General features: G+C 45.0%; 1 protein-coding gene across 6 annotated transcripts in view; it reads left to right on the forward strand.

Moving 5' to 3' along the window:
- LOC100409061 (UDP-glucuronic acid decarboxylase 1) overlaps positions 1–14,623 on the forward strand; it is a 101,420-nt gene that overhangs the window by 7,416 nt on the left and 79,381 nt on the right. For 2 of the 6 annotated variants that reach the window (XM_054244671.2, XM_054244672.2), the window contains exon 2: positions 13,300–13,416. The exons of the other annotated variants lie outside the window; for them this stretch is intronic. The gene's annotated coding sequence lies outside the window, so the exon portion shown is untranslated. The remainder of the gene's footprint in view (positions 1–13,299; positions 13,417–14,623) is intronic. 6 annotated transcript variants of the gene reach the window in all.

Genomic DNA, 14,623 nt, shown 5'->3' on the forward strand with positions numbered 1-14,623 from the left:
CAGTGCATTTCATGTCCATTGACAATCCTTGCCTGGACCAGTTTTTATATTAGGGATTGCAATTAGTGATTTTCTAATTTTGTAAATCTTTTAATATTTGTTAACTGATGTTGTTTTGAAAAGAGCTTTTCCTCCTTTCTTCTCTTACTCTATTAGTTTCCTGTGGCTGCTGTAACAAATTACCCCAAATTAGGTGGCTTTGAAACAAGAGAAGTTTTTTTACTTTTCAGTCTGGTGGCCAGAAGTCTGAAATCAAGGTGTTGGCATATCTGAGCTGCCTCAGATGGCCTCTTTGTGGCTCCAGGGTTTCTTGTCTTTTGCCTTCACTGTTGCAGTCTTTGTGGTGGCATGACCTCGTCCTCTTCTGCCTGGTAAATTTCTCCTGGGTGTTTCTTATAAGAACATTTGTCACTAGAGTTAGAGCCCAACTGGATAATCTTGTCTTGAGATCTTTAATTACATCTGCAAAGACCTTTTTTCCAAGTAAGATAACCATCACAAAATCTAAGAATTGGGATGTGGACATATTTTGGGGGACACCATTAAACTTATGGTGATCTTTTGTTTTTTGTCACTGCGGACCCATAGCTTCTTTTAGTCTTTGAGCACTTCCTTGATGTCAGGCTGTTTCAGGCTCATCCTGTTCTTTCCTTGCCCCCAAACTTGGAATCAGCCATCTCTCCAAGGAGCCAGAATTGAGTGGAATCGTTGGCCACCTGCTTGGTGTCTAGAGATTGGGAGAATTGGTTGGTAATATGGGAAAAGCATACACATGTGGCATCAGAAGTGTTCTGTGGGTAGAAACAGGGTTTAGGACTTGGGCATCTTTATTTTCAAGAGTTTTCCCATTTTCCACCATAGTTCCTAAGAAAATGGACAAGGTAAAGTGCTGAGTACCATGAGAGAAACGAGACCTGGGACTTGAAGAGAACAGGATGTCCTTAAGACCCAGGGCACTGAGTTGGCATTTAGCAGAGGGATACAGTTTGGGCAGTAGAGTTGAAGGTGAAAGTGACGGAATGAGCAGAGGCTGGAGTGGCACAGTGCCAGGAGCAGGAGTCTTTGTGGCTTGTAAAGGCAGAATGTGGAAGTCTGACCTGACATAAACTTGAATTAATGAGATGAGTAAGCCTTCCACAAGAATTTGTGCAGCATGAGAGGGATTTTGATGACCATGACTGAAGTGTTTAGATATTAGGGCAGGGCAAAGTGTAATCAGTTTTGCATTTTGGGGTTGGCGGTGTGGTCTGAAATGTGCTTTGTGATATGCGTCTCTCCTGTGCTGCCCGCCTTTTGTAGATATGTGGCTGGATTCTAGTCCTGGCATGTAATAGGTATGGTACTTATGTACAGGCCAGTGCTGTGATCTGAATGTTTGTGTCCCTTGAAATTCACATATTGGAACCTAATTCCTGAAGTGATGGCATTAAGAGGTGGGGTACTTGGGAGGTGATTAGGTCAGGGGGCAGAGCTGTCGTGTGTGGGATTAGTGTCTTTGTAAAAGAGGCCCAATGGAGTTCATTCCTCCCTTCCACCATGTGAGTATACAGCAAGAAGTTTCTGTGAACCAGGAAGTGAGCACTCACTGCCAGTGCCTTGATCTTGGACTTACCAGCTTTCAGAACTGTGAGAAACATTCCTGTTTATCAGCCACCCAGTGTGTAATATATTTGTGATAGCAGCCTGAACACAGACTAAGACAGCTGAGAAGTCAAGAACATATCTGATGTGAAGTTTGGAGAGCTTTCACAAATAGATTTTGAATAGGTGAGGCCAGTTACCAGATTCTCCATGTATACGGAACCCACATTAATACCCACTACAAATTTCTTGTCTTGCTTTTTTTCTTATAAATGTGATGGGTCCTCGGAATTATCTGAAGGGTAAATGTGGGGAGGAGTGATTCAGGGTCAGCCCATTTCTTTTCCTTTTTATTTATTTATTTATTTCTGAGATAGAGTCTCGTTTTGTTGCCCAGGCTGGAGTGCAATGGTGTGATTTTGGCTCACTGCAACCTCTGCCTCCGGGTTCAAGTGATTCTTCTGCCTCAGCCTCCCAAGTAGCTGGGATTACAAATGTGTTCCTCCATGCCAGGGGAATTTTTGTATTTTTAGTAGAGACAGAGTTTCACCATGTTGGCCAGACTGGTCTTGAACCCCTGACCTCAGGTGATCCCCCCACCTGGGCCTCCCAAAGTGCTGGGATTACAGGCATGAGCCACTGTGCCTGGCCAGGTCATCCCTTTTCTGAATAAAGTGGTCTCACCCTGATTCAGCTCACCCTATTGCTTGGGGAAAGCTATCTAACCATCTGTTACTTTTTTTTTCCACTTGTAAAATGAAAATACTCTGTTTTCTTTTACCTTGCAGGTAAAAATAATTTGTTTTAAATACTATGAGGAATTGAAGGGATTTCTCTAAAGAGATGATAGCTTCACTTAAGGAGCCCCAGGGAAATAAAGGTGTGGGGGTTTTAAAGTAACCTGTAACAAGGAGGGACTCTTTCCAGGCAGGAAGGGCAGCGATGGCCAGCAAGGGGGAACTTTTCCTCGAGGGGCCCTGCATTTAGAAGAGCAAAGAGTGAATTTGGAGATAATCCATCAGTTTCTTTTTGGTTAAGCTTTTTAGAGTTGCAGTAACCAAAATAAATAAGTGAAGTAAAGCAACAGCAGAAAACGTTTGAACTTCAAAGCAGTCTTTTTCAGAAGGAGTCTGGATGTGCTAGGAAAGGAAAACAATTTTATTAGGATGGTGAGATCTTGGAATGTTATTTTTAGTATCTTTGAATATTTTTATAGTATTTTTAGAAATTGAAAGCAAAGCATGCTGGTTCTAAGTTAGAATTTGGTTGAATGTATATACTGTGGATGACCTCGCCTTTTTTTTTTTTTTTTTTTTGTTAAGATGTCAGCAGGCAGCTGGGGTTTATCATCAACAGCACATTGGTGGTATAGGATGGCTCGATTGTAACCAAGAGAAAGCACCAAGTTATTCTGACACCCGCCAAGGGGGCTGGGGCTAGTGATGGCTCTGGTGGAAATAGCAATAGTTGTGAATAATGTGTCCTCATAAACAGGGTTTCTCAGCAAAACTTGTATATTGCCAAATCAAGATCTTTTTCTTTCTTTTTTTGCTGTTCTGTAGAATTTAATTCCGATTCCCCGCTCCCTTACCCCAATGTATCCTAATTATTTAAAAGGTAAAATTTCTGTGCTAGGTTCTTAATAAAATGAGAGGACCCCACTCCCCTGAGGGAGGTACTCTGCCTTCCTTAGGCTTCACCTTGCCTCCGTTCGCACCTCACCCACCAGTGCAGATGCTGAAATACAGCCCTTACTTTGGGGAAGAGAAGTGGCATCTGACTATCCCGCAGTGAGGTGTGAAGAGGGGAGATGTTCTCTCCATTTCATAGATGGGGAAACTGAGGCACAGAGAATGAGTCCAGAGCACCGACAACCCTCTGGGTTGGGGTGCGGCCAGGGTGACTGAGGGTCATGCCTGTGGGTCCTGTGGTTTGCAGGTGGTCCTCCTAGACTCCTCCCTCACTTTCTTTCCCTCTCTGTCCCTTTCGAATACAAAATGAAAAGGCTCAGTTAAAACCGTTACTAAGATTTTTTAAACTCCCTTTTTTTTTTTTTTTTTTTTTTAGACGGAATTTCACTCTTGTTACCCAGGCTGGAGTGCAATGGTGCGATCTTGGCTCACCGTAACCTCAGCCTCCTGGATTCAGGCAATTCTCCTGTCTCAGCCTCCCGAGTAGGTGGGCTTACAGGCACGCGCCACCATGCCCAGCTAATTTTTTGTATTTTTAGTAGAGACGGAGTTTCACCATGTTGACCAGAATGGTCTCGATCTCTTGACCTCCTGATCCACCCGCCTCTGCCTCCCAAAGTGCTGGGATTACAGGCATGAGCCACCGCGCCCGGCCGAACTCCCATTTTGAAATTACGAAATACAGGAGAAATAAGAAAACAAGGTGGTCAATGTAGAAAACTGAGAGAATGAAGTGCAAAAAAGAGAAAAAATCCCAATCCTCATATCTGCGTATTAAATTGCCTTCCCATGCAGAAATAGCACCTAGCTTTTCTTTACCAAGCTTGCTCAATGCACCCCGAGGGCTACATGCGGCCCGGGACAGCTTTGGATGCAGCCCAAGACAAATTCATAAACTTTCTGAAAACATTATAAGTTTTTTTTTTTTTTTTTTTCGCTTTTTTTGCTCATTGGCTATTGTGAATGTTACATATGGCCCAAGACAATTACTTTTCCACTGTGGCTGAAGGAAGCCAAAAGATTGGACACTCCTATTTAGACAGACCTTTCTCTTGGCCCTCAGTAAAGTTTTGTAATTTCTTTTGTGAAGTGTGTTTCCATCAAGTTTCTCTTTAGCATTCATTCTACATCAAGGTCAAGTATCAAATACATTACTAACACAAGTTTTTAGCAGTAAGTAATAAAATGAGCCCTGAAGTCATTATCTGTCTTTAGAAAAAATTTCTCCTTTGCCTTTTGCATTTATCCTTAAGTTGTATATTTTTTCCATCTTGTTCTTAACTTTTAGAAAGTGCCCTACTTTCTGAAAGAAATAATAGAGCTTTACATGTTATGCCGGTTCTTAGCATTACCACTCCAGGGCTGCTTAGATCATAGTACTTCCTCCTAGAAGTTGTTGTGAGAAGTCCAAATTTACTTTTTCTTCCTAACTAGTATGGCCTTTTTTTTTGGAGACAGAATCTCACTCTGTTGCCCAAGCTGGAGTGCAGTGGTACCATATCAGCTCACTGCAGCCTGCACTTCCTGGGCTCAAGTGATTCTGGTGCTTCAGTCTCCCAAGTAGCTGGGACTACAGACGCATTCCACCACTCCCGACTAGTTTTTTGTATTTTAGTAGAGGCAGGGTTTCACCACGTTACCTAGGGAAGTCTCGAACTCCTGACCTCAGGCGCTCCTCCCGCCTTCACCTCACAGTGTGCTGGGATTACAGGTGTGAGCCACTGCACCCAGACTGCCCCAGCTTTCTTTACCTTGGGCATTCTAAAAATAGATTATGAATGGTTATTCTCAAACCCAATCGGTGGTGCTCACTGGAGCCTGCTGAGAAGGGAGCGTGTGCCGGGAGCTGGGGCCTGTCAGCAGTTTTCAGAGAGGTGTCGGCACTCAGCAGTGAGGTTCCAGAGCCCTGCCAGGAGCCAGGGATGTGACTGGCAGAGGGGAGGAAGAGTACAGGGCTGCTGCTGCTGCATGTGCCTGTAAGAAGAATGGCCCTGATGCTATTTAGCCTCACTGGTGACGGGCGTGGGAAGGATGAAACTCTAGTGACCTCTCCGTAGTCCACCTCGTGAGAGCCCCCATGAGCTAGGAGGGATTCCCGTTATTGGTTGCCCTCTTTTTCTTTAATGACTCTGTTCTTTCCATCAGAAAGCTAAGGAGATTTATTCGTTTTATAATGTTAGGGAAGTATATTTCAATTTCTATTGTTATTATTTGAGATAAAATATTGTCACATTTCCTTAGGTGGAGCCTACATCTCTTTAAGTAGAAAAGGGCAAAAGGAACAGCAAGGCAACATTTCCTACTGTGCCACACCAGGCCTCATTGGTATTTTTCGAAGTTGGGAGGAGAGTCCACTTTGTCATTTGATATTTGTCTGTAGTAATTTACAGGATCAAAGTCCATTTTTGCTTTTTGAAGATCAGAAGTGGTCTGGCCTTTTTCTTCCTATTTCTTCCTCCCTATTCTGTTCCCCAAATTTGATGCTATCCTCCGGTATTACAGATGAAGAGATGTTTGAATGTGCACTTGTTAAACAGTGACACTGGACTAGAGCCTTGCGTGATATGTGCGAGTGCAGTATGTTTCCAAGTACCTGATTTTCCCAGGTGGAGATTTGCTGACGGTGTATCTTATCTCCAGCTCTAAGAATTAGTCACGTAATTGTTTCTGAAGTAGTTATTGCAGCTAGCTTTCTCTCTGTAGTATTGTTGTGGCCAAGTGCTAAGTTGAGGTGGAGAACTTGGGAAGGTACCTGGTGGTTAAGGTGGTTTGTAATTTGGATAGTGAGATGCAAAGGTTGTTGATATTTTACATAGCTTTCTGGGGCTTAGTTTTAATTCATAATTTTAACAAACAGTCTGGAAGTCTATGGAAAGCATTGCTCCCTTCCAGCTGATCCCGTTCATTTTCCCGTGGGTTACTGCTTGTTTCCTTTGTGTCGTATGTTTGTAGAATGTCTTAGGTGCTTTTAAAATGTAAATGGTTTTATGTGTTGGTTTTTTGTGTGTGTCCTTGCTTTTTTACTTTAGATATGGAGGAACTCTTTCAATGCAGAGATCTATCTCATAAATCTGTGGTTGCACAGAACTTGTTGGTAGATTTATATACCGTAGTGTGTTCTCATTTAAGCAAAAAGGAGGCTTTGCATGAGTGGGGGCTTCTAGTGGAAAATCCTATTCCTTCAAACTGTTGTTCTTACAGCCTTCTTGAATAAGAGTGAAACCCCTTAAGGATAGAATGCAATATTTAGAACTTTAAAGCTTTACCTTCAAGCCTGTCTTGGGATTTGAAGGTCAGTCATGTTAAAGTTCTCATTGTAATCATATAATCTGTAATGTTGAACTTGCAGAGTAATGTAGAGAATGAATCATACAGAAACCTTGTCCTTATTGTGAAGTTGGAGACAGGAGCCGGCAGAAGACTCTGCAGTGGTACAAAGAAAGGGTCTGGGTGGGCATCTGAGAGGGAGTGAGGCCACATAGGGTCAGGAAAGATGACAGAGCCACAGACCAGGAGAAGTGCAGGGCAGGGCCTTTGTGCAGAGGCTCAGGGAAGGGCCAGGGTTTGAAGTCTGAGCAAGAGTAGGGGTTTAGGGGGTGGGGTGGAGGAGACTGGAAGCCTCATCACAAAGGGTCGCTTGGGCATCCTGTCCAGGAACATGGGCAGGGAGCCCTGGGATTGGCCTGGGCTTGGAGAGGGTGCCCCGCCTGTGCCTGCTTAGTCACGGAGCCACTGGGGGAGACTGGGCTCCTCAGGAGGAGGAGAGAGCTGGATATCAGTGAACATGCCAGGCTTTGGTGCATAGAGCAAAGGTAACGAGAAGTCCTGCTCCCAAGCTGTGCCCAGTCCAGCCCATAGGGACCTGGTGCTGAGCCAGCTTAATCAGCACCACCCTGGGGTCCTTTAGAGAAAAGGCCCAGTAATTATCAGGTGCTGATTATTTCCTAGTAAGGAAGTACGAATGTGATGGAAGAAGCTGGAAGGCATTCTATGTTTCAGGAAAGCTGGGGAGCACTGCACTGGGTGTGGTCAGAACTACACTGCCCAGCTTGCAGCAGGTGATGGAGGAGTGGACATAAGTCGGGGGGCAAGGGGGCTGGGAGTGGGGGACAGCATCAGCCATCCACTAGGGTCTGGTAGGGTGTGCTCCATGGGCCCTACTCCGCATGGAGTCTTATGAAAGAGGTTGTGGAATCACTATATATACACACACTTACATATATACACACATACATGCACACATGTATACATATATACACATACATGTACACATACTTGGGTATATGTGCACATACACACTTGTATTTACACACATACATATACACACACTTGTATATATACATGCACATAACTTGTATATATCTATACACGTGCACGCACTTGTATATGCACACACATACACACGTACCTTTACCTATAGATCCACACACACACACTTTTTGCCTCATCCTTTTACATTGTTTATTTCTGTTGTTATAATGAACATAATACAGTGGTACATATACATTTATGTGGGGTACATGCTCAAGACTGATAATTGGAAGCAAGTGATCAGATTGGAGAACTTGGAAATCTTGAGCAGGAAAAGGACAAAGACTTTTTTAACAAACCATCTAAAGAAGGGAGAAGTGCCACGTGGGGATGGCGTAGACTGAAGGGCCCGGAAGTAGGTGACCTGGTGGTGCAGTAGCCAGGGCCCCCATGCGGAGGGCACAGAGAAATGGGGGACATTTGGAAGAACACATTGTCAGCATCTACCAACTACGATGGAAGAACAGTGAAGAGGGGAAAGAGGCAGCTAGAATTTAGTAGCACCTGTGACGCAGGAGGTTTGTGCAGAGTGGTTCTTCTGGCATTTGACTCTGTTTTTACTAAAATGTGGAAATTAAATTTAACTTAAATTATACTTTTGTATTAAAATAATAAAAAAGTATAGGAAGGTCATATTACCTGATGTCCTCAGAATTCTAAAACGTGGAATGTCGTAAGAGGAACTGAGCAATTGAGAACATAGGTGGGTGCCTATAGCAGAGGATCTCAGATTTGGGCCACATCAGCATCACCTGGAGCCTTGCTAAGCCCAGATGGCCAGGACACACCTCAGGGTTTCTGCTTTGGGAGCTGTCCTACAGCTGTAATAACAAAATACTGCAAACTGAGTGGCTTATTGGCAACAGAAATTTATTTTCCACAGTTCTGGAGGCTGGGAAGTCCAAGATGAAGGCCCCAGTAGATTCAGTGTCTGGTGAGGGCTCACTTCCTGGTTCATAGATGGCACCTTCTCACAGTGTCCTCACATGGCAAAGGAATAAGGGAGCTCTCCGGGGTCCCTCTTATGAGGGCATTGACCCCATTCATGAGAGCTCTGCTTTCACAACCCAGTCACCTCCCACAGTCCCCACCTCCTAATGCCAGTACATTAGGGGTTAGGATTTCAGCATGTGAATTTTAAGGAGACACAAATATTCAGACCATAACAACAGCCGTGGGTGAGACCTGAGAATCCGTATTTCCAGCAAGTTCTCAGGTGAGCTGCTGGTACAGTTTGAGAAGACACTTTGCATAGCTCTGGTCTAAACAAGCATTTGTGCTATTCTCCATTAGAGGGTTCCCTGTGGAAGTGAGTTTCTTATATCTAGACCTTTAAACAAAGTAGTAAATTTTCTTGAGGTACTTAAGTAAATGGATTTGAATTTCTGGCTCTTCTGACTTACAAGTTTATAGGCTTTTAATTTATCATTTAATTTACAATTTGGGGGATTTTGCAGTATACTTTGAAAACCATGATATTGCCCTACCTGAACTACACAGAACAACTCAGCATCCTCTACAGACTTAGAAAAGATGTTTAAAAGTTTCTTCCTGTGAGTTGCAGAAATTAAAATAATACAAAAATACAGAAAGGTCGTATTACCTGATGTTTCCAGACTTTTAAAATAAACAAATACATGCATGTATAAACAAATAAATACATACATTTAAAAATGCATGTAGCTAGGCCAGGCTCAGTGGCTCATGCCTATAATCCTGGCACTTTGGGAGGCCGAGGCAGATAGATCACCTGGTATGAAGTTCGAGACCAGCCTGGCCAATGTGATGAGACCCTGTCTTTGCTAAAAATACAAAAATTAGCCAGGTATGGTAGCAGGTACCTGTAATCCCAGGTACTAAGGAGGCTGAGACAGGAGAATTGCTTGAACCCAGAAGGTGGTTGCAGTGAGGCAAGACAGTGCCACTGCATTCCAGCCTGGGTGACAGAGCAAGACTCTGTCTCTGAAAAAAAAAAGTAGCTTTAAAAGCAAAAACATTGACCCTGCTGTATGTATTATCCTCTAAGTCTCCAAGTTGCCCTTTTCACTTAATGTTGGCATTGGCATTTTATGTGTAAAGACTTTTTAAAGGTGCAGATATTCTGCAAAACCTACTGTGTCTTATACTTTTAAAAAAGTGACATCTTGGGGCAAAATTTTTTCCCCTGGAAATATTGGTAGGATTTTATTAGGTAAGTCTGTGGGAAGGTATTAGTCACAAATGAGGGTTTATAGCTGGATTTCAGAGCCTGCCAGCTGGGGCTGCAGAGGGGCTGCTCTCTTGCCTGCTTCTGAAGGCAAGAAATTGGAGTTATGCCTTCCTGGAGGGCTGAGAGCAGGGCGAGGACCACAGGGAGGTCTGACAAGCAAGTGTCCTCTCTTTAGGTTTGGAACATGCTGGTTGCTAGAGCCTGCACAGGCACCCCAAATTGCCTTTTTATTTGGGCCACTTTTGATCCTGTGTAACCACTTAGGATACGTGTAGGCATGGAAGGCTGAGGTCAATGGCAGAGGCTTCTCTAAGCTGGGCATGCTCCAGGGTTTAGGGCTAAGGCTTCTTCAGATTCAGGAGTAGGCATGGTTCCCCATTCAGCAACCATGATACTCTGGTGTATCATGATGCCTGATGTTTGAGCAACTCATTCTTTTGGTGGGAACTAGCAACTGGAAAGCTCCCTCACCCCAGGAGCACATCCCGCTTTCTTATTTGAAGAATTAAACACAGAGCAGTGCCTTTTTTTTTCAGCCGGAGTTTCGCTCTTGTTTACCCAGGCTGGAGTGCAATGGCGCGATTTCGGCTCACCGCAACCTCCGCCTCCTGGGTTCAGGCATTTCTCCTGCCTCAGCCTCCCGAGTAGCTGGGATTACAGGCACGTGCCACTGTGCCCAGCTAATTTTTTGTATTTTTAGTAGAGACGGGGTTTCACCATATTGACCAGGATGGTCTTGATCTCTTGACCTGGAGATCCATCCGACTCGGCCTCCCAAAGTGCTGGGATTACAGGCGTGAGCCACCGCGCCGCGCTGAGCAGTGTATTCTAATTTGAACTTTCTGGTCAGCTTAAGCAAAACTTTGAATGCTTTTCTTCTTAGAAGAATGATGCATATTCTTATCTGCTTTAAGAAAACATTTCAGTTGTGCCACCTCAGGGTTTATCCAAGGCAAGTCAAAGATTTGCCCTTTTGCAGAGTGCTAGGGTGATTGGAGTTCTTGGGAGGTGAGTAAGGATGCTTCTTTCCTATGTACACTTGGTGTTTTGTTTAGATGGTGGGGGCGGTGGGAGGACTACAGCCAGGTGGAGAGCAGCTTGGGTTGGGGGTATCAGAATTTTCCAAGCACTTTATTTAGTGCTTGACTTGTACCCAGGCAGGCCAGTCCCAATGGACAGCTGTGTCTTTCACTGGAGGAGGGCGCAGATGCACTTGGTAGGGCATGCTGTGGGTGCGGAGGGATTTAGCCTATACTTGGCTTGATTTGAGGTCTGTGACCTGGGCATATGAGCATCAATAGATTAAAGGTGGCGACAGGTCTGGCTCTGTTTTGGTTCTGGTTATGTTTCACGGATTAACCAACCACTTAGTGGCAGAAAACAGTTACTGTTGTATTTATACCTATGGGTTTGGTGGGTCAGGAATTTGAGATGGGGATGGCTCTTCTCTATTTCGTGATAGAGCATCCACTTGGGGGTGACTTCTTCACTGGCAGGTGTTGTCCTTGAGGACAGACTCAGGCTTGGCTGTTGGAGTGCCCACAGGCAAGCTGTCCGGTCTCGGGTGGTCAGACTTTATGCATGGTGGATCAGGACTCTGAGACCAGGTGTCCCAGCAAATGTGGCAGAAGCACTGGCCCTCTGTGACCATCTAAAGACATCATATAGTGTATTTTCTGCTCTTCCTTGTGGTCCAAGCAGCCCTAGTTCCCCAGGTTTAAAAGAAGATCACAGAGACACTCTTCCTGTCCCCCTATGCAAGGTGTGCCAAATAATTTTGGGACAGGCTTTGAAAGTGTCACTTTGGAGGCTCCCTTTGTGTATAACACACAAGGACTCCACATAGCTTTATTGCAAGCACTCGGCAGACAAACTGTGTTATGGCTCAGATAAGGCTTTTTGGTACAGCTCACACGTTCAGAAAAGCTTGAGAGGAACAGCAAACAGTCCAGAATCAGAGTGTATGTAGCAGCAGCATTCTGGAACTTTCTCTGCCAGTAATACTTTCAGTGTGCTTAAGGAGCCCTCTGTTTGCAGAAGGTTTCCATTTTGAATACCTCTCTAAATTAAAGTGTTCCTGCTCTGAGCACTGGAAGGCTGGAAATCGCTACTCATTCACCTGAAATGGGGGGCATCTTTCACATTCAAGGAGGCTTTGCTGCCCCCCTGAGGACTTCATGGAGGTTGATGTCACTCAGTTATTGTTTGAACACATGCCACGTGGCCTCAAGGATGGAGGATTAGTTTAGAGGATGTGTTTGGAAATGAATAAGACGCCTTTCTTCCATGCAGATGGGAAGGACTCTGGCGCCTTTGACAGGTCATGCAGGCCTTGGACTGAGCCCTCACCTTTGGAAAGGTGGCCTGGGGTGGGTGGACACTAGCTGTATGGCCTTGATTAAGTCGCAGGATGCCTCTTGGTGTCTGTCTTCCACTGTGGGATGGTGTTGATACCATTACTTTGTGATTAGAACCAGCATAAAAGGCCCAGGTTCTGTTTGCCTGTTAGACATCTTCGTGAGGGTTATTACAGGATGCCCTGAGCGGAGCATGTGCTTATCTCAGACTATCCTCCCCTGCCCCAGCTGTCTGCCTCTGGTGCTTTTGTCTTGTGACATCACTGTCCTCACCCCCAGGACCTATGGGCTCTGCCTTCTGCATTATTTACTCTCTGCCCACCTCCTCCGTCGCCCATCTGTCTCTCACACCCGTGCTTCCAGGTTTGCTTGGGCTACAGCACCTCACTGTGCCTCATCAAGCTCTGAACAGCTGTTCATTGCCTGCTGTCTGGAGCCCAGCTTTCTTGGAATAATATAAAAGGAAACATAGTGGTGCCCAAAGTTGGTTCATGAACAGAATCTCCTGGGGCTTGTTAGGAGAACAACCATCCTGTCCATCTTGACCTTGCTGCTGCATCTTCCCCTCCCCAGAGGCTTCTGCTGATGTTGCCCTTCCCTCCCCACTGCCTTCCTCCATAAGAATCTCCTCCTCTGTCCAGGAGTCATCCCACCTATGAGTATGTGACCCACAGGCATCCTCATGCTGCTCCCCAGGACTTGGGTGACTGCAGCCTTTACTTCTCCAGTGTGCATTATATATAGGTGGTTGCTGGCCATTTTCCTTCAAGGAAAAGAACTCCCTGGACTGGAGTCACCCTAGTGATTCTGGTATCCCTTAGAGCAGAGGTTAGCAAACTGTGGCCCATAGGCCACATCCAGCCCACTGCTAGTTTTAGTAAGACCCAAGAGCTAGAAAATTTTAACAATTTTTAAATGGTTGAAAAAAGTCAGAAGGAATACTAGTTCACAGCACCTAAGAATTATATGAAATTCAAATTTCTGTGTATGGGAGCACAGCCATGCCTTTACAGATTGTCTTTGGCTGTGCTCACTCTCCAGGGGTAAAGCTGAATAGCTGGGACAGAGGTTCCACAAAACCTGCAGTATTTACCGTTCTGGCTCTTTTAATAGAGTTTTGCGGGTTTTTGTTTTATATTTTTTGAGACAGGTCTCACGTTGTTGCCTAGGCTGGGGTACAGTGGTGCGATTATGGCTTACTGCAGCCTCAACCTCCTGGGCTCAAGCGATCCTCCCACCTCAGCCTCCTGAGTATCTGGGACCACAGGTAAGAGCCACTAGACCCAGCTAATTTTTGTATTTTTTGTGGAGATGGGATTTCACCATGTTGCTCAAGCTGGTGTCAAACTCCTGGGCTAAAGCAATCCACACACCCATAGTGCTGGGATTACAGGTGTGAGCCTCCATACCCAGCCTGCAGTTTTCTGACTTCTGCCCTAGAGTAGCAACTCCCAGTCATGTGGGGGAGTTTTCTAGTCATTCTTTCAGCAAATACTTAGTGAGCACATATTATGTTCATCAGTCTCAGTACCCTAGATAATAGCACTGAACAAAACAAAACTGTTGCTGTTGTGGAGCTTACATTTTTTTTAATTGGGAGCAAACAGTCAATAACATAGACATAGATAAATAGGTGTATTAGCCGGTGATAAGTACTGTGAAGAAAAAGAAAGGCTAAGTGGACTGTTGTTGGGGTGCTCTTACAGATAGATTGGTCAGAAGATCAGAAGATCTCTTTGAGTAGGTAACTTTTGAGCTGAGACCTGGAATAACTGAGGGGAGGGAGGGAGAAAAGTGAAGAGGCATTTGAGAGAAGAGTAAGTGCAAAGGCCCTGAGGCAGGCAAGTGTGACAAGTCTGAGGAATGAGGAGGCAGATGCCCTGACCCTGGACTATGAACATTCAGAGAGGTGAGCAATAGGTGGTAGTAGCAGGTCCCCAAATCTCTTAGGGTGAAGATCCTCCTCTCTCGCCAGGGGTCACAGTAACTTGGGGCACTTAAAAAATACAGCTGCTGGGAGGCCTCTGCAGAGATTCTGATTCAGCAGTTCTGACGTACAGACCATTGGCCTGGAAGGTCCTGGATTTTATCGGTTGAGACTGGAGAATCAGATCCACACTGCTCCACCCACGGCCCCATCTCTGTCAGTGTTGGGGCCTACAGAGCCCTTTCAATGCTAAAAGCAGTGTGGATTAGGAACCTTGGCTACTTGACCTCACGCATTGTTTCGCTCCTTGAAGGTACTCAAATAAATGTTTAAATTTTTAAAAAGAGACCTGCATTTGCCCTGTGACTGATGGCCTCTGTTACTGTTATTTTGGGACATGCCTTTTCTTTCTCTGTGCATGGTTCAGTCTAAAGGCCTAGGTCTCAATAAAGGGGGTAAGTTCTCCAGCATCTAGCCAGTGGTCGCTGCTTTATCTTTTATTGCAGGAATGGGTGCACGCTGTCTCCCATAGTCTGAGGTGGACCCT

Source organism: Callithrix jacchus, chromosome 14, assembly GCF_049354715.1.
Source record: "Callithrix jacchus isolate 240 chromosome 14, calJac240_pri, whole genome shotgun sequence".
NCBI classification, from domain to species: domain Eukaryota; kingdom Metazoa; phylum Chordata; class Mammalia; order Primates; family Cebidae; genus Callithrix; species Callithrix jacchus.